This window comes from Callithrix jacchus, chromosome 13 (assembly GCF_049354715.1).
Source record: "Callithrix jacchus isolate 240 chromosome 13, calJac240_pri, whole genome shotgun sequence".
In the NCBI taxonomy this organism is placed as follows: domain Eukaryota; kingdom Metazoa; phylum Chordata; class Mammalia; order Primates; family Cebidae; genus Callithrix; species Callithrix jacchus.
Genome location: NC_133514.1, coordinates 65,071,762 through 65,077,822, shown reverse-complemented (window position 1 = coordinate 65,077,822; position 6,061 = coordinate 65,071,762).

The following is a 6,061-nucleotide window of genomic DNA, read 5'->3' as shown; positions in this document are numbered from 1 at the left end:
CCTGTAATCCCAGCTACTCGGGAGGCTGAGGTAGAGAATTTGCTTGAACCTGGGAGGCGGAGGTTGCAGTGAGCCAAGGTCATGCACTCCAGCCTGGGCAACAGAGTGAGACTCTGTCTCAAAAAAAAAAAAAAAAGAATTTTTTGGTAGAGATGGCGTTCACTGTGTTGCCCAGGCTGGAGTTTAATGGTGTAATCACAGCTCACTGTAATCTCAAACTCCTGGGCTCAAGTGATCTTCCTGCCTCAGCCACCTGAGTAGCTGAGACAGAGGTGTGCACCACCATGCCCAGCTGATTTTGTAGAGATGGGGTCTCCCTATGTTGCTCAGGCTGGTCTCAAACTCCCGGCCTCAAGCAATGCTCCCACCTTGGCCTCCCAAAGTGCTGGAATTACAGGCATGAGCCACCACACCTGGCCTGATTCTACTTTTGTTTTATTATAAAAATATATTTTTTTGAGACAGAGTCTCCCTCTGTCACCCAAGCTAGAGTGCAATGGTACAATCTCAGCTCACTGCAACCTCCACTTCCTGGGTTCAAGCAATTCTCCTGCCTCAGCCTCCCGAGTAGCTGGAATTACAGATGTGCACCACCATGTCTGGCTAATCTTTTGTATTTTTAGTAGAGACAGGGTTCCGCTATGTTAGCTAGGCTGGTTTCAAACTCCTGGCCTCAAGAGATCCGCCCACCTCAGCCTCCCAAAGTGCTAGAATTATACAAGTGAGCCACCGTACCCGACCCTTACTTTTAAACAACTAGCTCTGGCACAAGTTTCAACACAACAGCACAAAGGATCACGGTCTAGAAAATTAGTGTGTACCTGCCATCTAGCTATGACATGACATGTCCCTCATCTAAAACACCTTCTCTTTGCCTGTCCAAGCCATACTCACTGCTGGGGTCTTGAAGATTACCTTCTATACAGTCTTTCAGATATGCGGCACCCTGCCTCCTGCCTGCTTTTGAATTCTGTTGTCTTCTGTGTGTTCCCAAATGATTTCCATGGATTAGCCCCTATCCTTTAACAGGATTGTTAAGTGCCCTGGAGCAATTAGAGCAAAGGGAAGAAATTTTAGCAAGGGATGTGGGCCATTCTCTTCTCAGAACCAGGCTGCATGGTTAGAAGCCATTGGGGACTGAGCAAAGAGAGTAAGGAAGACAGGTCTGGGAAAGGCTCTGGCTGCTCTAAGAGGTCAGTGCAGTTGCTGCCCATAGTGATGGGCTTCTCCTACTGGCCTAGAAGAGGGAGAAAGGGGTCAGGCACAGTGGCTCATGCTTGTAATCCCAACACTTTGGGAGGCCAAGGTAAATGGATGATGAGGTCAGGAGTTCAGGACCAGCCTGGGCCACATGATGAAACCCCATCCCTACTAAAAATACAAAAATTAGCTGGGTGTGTTGGTGGGCACTTGTAGTCTCAGCTACTCAGGAGGCTGAGGCAGGAGAATTGCTTGAATCTGGGAGGCAGAGGTTGCAGTGAACCAAGATCGAGATCACACCACTGCACTCCAGCTTGGCTGACAGAGCAAGACTGTCTCAAAAAAAAAAAAAAAAACAAAGCAAAACCCAAGCAAAAAGGAGAAAGGGGTGCTAATGTTCTCTGTCACAAATCATGAACCCTTGAAAGCCTCACTTTCCCAAAGAAAAAGAGACAAAAAGTTAGGACCTAGAGGGAGGAAGATGGGGCAGAGTTTGGGAGGGAGCTTCCCTCAACCTGTCACTCTGACAGGCACTGCTTTCTGCTTGTCTGCAGTGAGAAACCTTCCTATCTTTTCTTCTGCCTAACTGGGAATCAGCCTTCAGATTCACTGAAAGGCTATCCCAGAGAGATTTACACTTCCCTAGCTGATCTATTCCTCTCGATGAGATTGTGAGATTTGGAGTTATAATAAGAAGATCAGGTTTAATTTAGGAAATTTGGTCATTGTTGAGTGTGGTAAATCATCTTTCAAGCAAACACACTTACAGGCTTCAAGATAAAGTTCATTCCCCTGTGATGAGGTCGTTTCATGGAATGCCACGAGGTCTCCGGCAGGGTTTCAAAGCCGTCCAGTTACACTAGATGAGACAGAGCTGCTTATAGCTGCTGGGATTTATGGGAATGTTGGCACCCAGGTGACGCGTTGGGTAATTTTTAACAGAGGAAGTCTGGCTGGTGCCTGCTCTTTGTTCCAACTCGACTTTCATATTTGAGAACCTTTGTGATAGAACTGCATTCACAGCCCTGTTTTGTGCTGTCACAGGCATGGCCTGGCGTGAGGTGCTGAGCAAACAAAGAGCCCCCCTGCCTGCATCTCCCTCCTGAAAGCTGGCAAGGCATGGACAAAATTCGCTCTCCACTCTACTATTTTGCAGAGGCAGCAGGGCGCATTCTCCAGCATGTTTCATATGATCCCTTACTTTCTCAGGTAAAATATGATACATTTTGAGCTTTGAACACGTTTTACAAGTTTAGCTGCTGGTGTCACACAATACATCTCTTGTCAAGGGTAGTCTGTTCAGGAGGACATAAACTCACGTGCCCCCCGGCCATCACCCCATGTCCCTGGCAACTTGTTTAGACAATTTCTTAAAAATTGTTAACAGAGGAGGACTCAGGAGACAAGAAATTGTCTTCATCACCAAGGGGAGACTGTGGAAAAGCATTTGAGATGCCAAGCTCTGACTTGAAAGCTTGGAGTCTTTTTTTCCCCTGTATGGAAAATGCTTTGAGACACACAGAGGATATAACACAATTAGGCACTGAATGGCTAGACCAACCATTGTTTGTCACCTGCACTGGACCTAATACTAACCAGACATTACCAGTGGCCACAACAACATCCAATGTGACTTTGATGCCGTTGGGTTTCTCCCAATGTGCCTGATGAAGATGAGGGTCTAGTCCCCATCATGAGGCCACCACTGGTCAGCACACTTTGATTAAGTTATCCAATTCTATTTGTCACATTCGTTAACTGGAAGTTCTTTGCGAGCAGGGACTGCGTGTCCAGTACTACTCTGGCACCCACTCATAGGACGGGCTTAGTGACTACCTCATTAATAAATGGTTGACATGAAAGGCAAGTGTTGACAAGGTGCAGTGGCTGATGCCTGTAATCTCAATACTTTGGGAGGCCAAGGTGGGTGGATCACCTGAGGTCAGGAGTCCAAGACCATCCTGGCTAACATGGTAAACCCTGTTTCTACTAAAAATACAAAAATTTAGCCAGGCTTGGTGATGGGCCCCTCAAATCCCAGGTACTCAGGAAGCTGATACAGGAGAATCGCTTGAACCTGTGAGGCAGAGGTTGCAGTGAGCCAAGATCACGCCACTGCACTCCAGCCTAGGCAACAAGAGTAAAACCCCGGCTCAAAATAAAAAAAAAGAAAGGCAAGTGTTTTGTTTAGTTTTGTTTTTTCACAGACGCAAATGGTCACTGAGCATCACTTCATACAACAAACATCTCTTAAACATTCACCCTAGGTTAGATACGGGGATGCAGAAATAAATGAGACACAGGCCAGGCGCAATGGCTTACACCTGTAACCCAAGCACTCTGGGGGGCCGAGACGGGCAGATAACTTGAAGTCAGGAGTTCAAGACCAGGCCGGCCAACATGGTGAAACCCCATCTCTACTAAAAATGCAAAAATTAGCCTGGCATGGTGGTACACGCCTGTAATCCCAGTTACTCAGGAAGCTGATGCAGGAGAATAGCTTGAACCCGGGAGGCAGAGGTTACAGTAAGCTAAGATCACACCATTGCACTCCAGCCTGGGTGACAGAGTGAGACTCTGTCTCAAAAACAAACAAACAAACAAAAAACCCAAAACGAACAATAACAACAAAATTAACAAATAAATAAATAAGACTTAATCACTGCCCTCAAGATCTCTGTGGGTTGGGGCTCAGACAGGTGAGCAGCTAGGAAAGAATCGCTACATTCTGTCCGTGCAAGGAATAAGGAATAGGGAGCATAGCTAGGTGTCCCTTCCCTGGAAGGAGAACGTGGATGATTGATCACTGGGCCTCCTGGGCCTGAGATGGCTCACCCTTCTCCTAGAGGACACCCCAATAGTGTTAACAACCTCTAAAGCGGGCGCTGGTGCCAGTGGACAGAGCTTGTCAGCAGCCACAGAGCCAAATGGAGCAGGGAAGAGAAGTCAGACTGTGGAACGGAGCCCGAGCCCATAGACCTGTGCCTTGAGCATAGAGAAAACCCGCTGTTCCGCACCACTGCCCTACACAACGCTTACCAAGTGCTTTCCTATGGAGGCAGTGAGACCTTGGGGCGATGCAGTGAACTGAATGTTTGTGTCTCCCCAGAGGTTGTATGTTGAAATCCTAATCCCTAGTGAGGTGGTATTAGGAAGTAGGGCCTTGGGTGGTCATTAGGTTACCAGGGTAGAACTTTCATGAATGGGATCAGTACCCTTAGAAAAGGGGTTCAGTGGTCGGGCTCGGTGGCTCACGCCTATAATCCCAGCACTTTGGGAAGCCGAGACGGGTGGATTGCCTGAGCTCAGGAGTTTGAGACCAGCTTGGGCAACAAGGTGAAACTCCTGTCTCTACTTAAATACAAAAAAAAAATTAGCCAGGAGTGGTGGCATGCACCTATAATCCCCGCTACTCTGGAGGCTGAGGCAGGAGAATCCCTTGAACACAGGAGGTAGAGGTTGCAGTGAGCAGAGATTGAGCCCTTGTACTCCAGCCTGGGCAACAGAGCAAGACTGTGTCTCAACAAAAAAGAAAAGAGGAAAAGGGGCCCAGAGAGTTTCCTATCGTGTGAGGATCCAATGAGAAAGCCAGATGTGAGCCAGGAAACAGGCCGTTCCCAGGCCCCAAGTGTGCTGGCACCATGATCTCTGATTTTCCAGTGGCCAGAACTGTAAGAAATAAATTTCAGGGCCGGGTGCAGTAGCTCGCACCTGTAATCCCAGCACTTTGGGAGGCTGAGGCGGGTGGATCACGAGGTCAAGAGATCGAGACCATCCTGGTCAACATTGTGAAACCTCGTCTCTACTAAAAATACAAAAATTAGCTGGACCTGGTAGCATGTGCCTGTAGTCCCAGCTACACGGGAGGCTGAGGCAGGAGAATTGCTTGAACTTGGGTGGCAGAGGTTGCAGAGAGCTGAGATCGCGCCACTGTACTCCAGCCTGGTGACAGAGCGAGACTGTCTCAAAATAAAAATAAAAAAAAAAGAAAGAAATTTCTGTAGTTTATAAGCCACCCGGTGTATAGGATAACTCTGTTAAATCAGCTGAAACTGACTAAGACAAAGGACTAGGGGTCGGGAGCAAAACCTAAAGGTACAGAAACCTCTCAAGGATCAACAAGAGTGAGAACCAGCATAGCCAAAATTCACTAAACAAGAAACCAGATGCCCAGGGTAATAATGACCTTCCCAGAATGACAGATTTTCTATTGGTAAGTGACTTTGCTACCAAAGAGAATAGACGTCATTATGGAAGCAATTCAAGGATTTCTTCCCTTAGGAGGGTTTTTCTACAATAGAGTCTTGCTCTGGCACCTAGGCTGGAGTGCAATGGTGCCATCTCGGCTCACTGCAACCTCCGATTTCCAGGTTCAAGTGATTCTCCTGCCTCAGTCTCCTGAGTAGCAGGGTCTGCAGGCACCCACTCTCATACCTGGCTAATTTTTATATTTTTAGTAGAGATGGGGTCTCACCATGTTGGCCAGACTGGTCTCAAACTCCTGACCTCAGATGATCTGCCAGCCTCGGCCTCCCAAAGTGCTGGGATTACAGGTGTAAACCACCACAACCGGCCCACAGGAGGTTTTAATTAGGACACCAGTTTGGTAGAAAAGTAAGTGTATTTCCTGTGTGTCACAGAGGACAGAGGTGAGTCCTGAAATGTCGTGAAATGAGGCTTTGTGCCTTCTTAAATCATACCTGCCTGGATTCAGTACTCTTATGTACTGAACAAATGTAATAAACAAATGCAGGATTGAAGTGGGTGATGTCTGAGGTTTCACATTTCATCTATTAGTTTCTCTGCCCTGACAAATCATTTCCCCAAAACCCTCTATCAGCAAAGCCCAACAATGGCTTTT